Genomic DNA, 375 nt, shown 5'->3' with positions numbered 1-375 from the left:
GGGTTTGAACCGCCAGCCGTCTGGTTAGCAGGCAAATGTCTTAGCCACTATGCTACCAGAGCTCCCTCAAATACTATAGGCCTTCTGAAAAACAGAAAACAAACCCACTGCTGTTGCATCTATTCTGACTCAGTGATTCTATAGGACCGAATAAAACTGCCCTACAGGGTTTCCAAAGCTGTGAATCTTATAGAAGCAGATTACCACATCTTCCTCCCGAAGAGTGGCTGGTGGATTTAAACCGCTCACCTTTTGGTTAGCAACCGAATGCTTAATCACTGCACCACCAAAGCTCTTCATAGGCTCTCTGAATGCAGAGTTAATTCTTCTTTAGAGTGATGAAAGCTTGGGGGAGGGCTGCAGCCTTGAAACTAT

This window comes from Orycteropus afer, unplaced genomic scaffold (genome assembly GCF_000298275.1).
Source record: "Orycteropus afer afer isolate SDZICR_OR568_19922 unplaced genomic scaffold, OryAfe1.0 scaffold00916, whole genome shotgun sequence".
Taxonomy (NCBI): Eukaryota; Metazoa; Chordata; class Mammalia; order Tubulidentata; family Orycteropodidae; genus Orycteropus; species Orycteropus afer.
The sequence above is the reverse complement of the archived record's forward strand: the minus strand, read 5'-3'. Positions refer to the sequence as shown.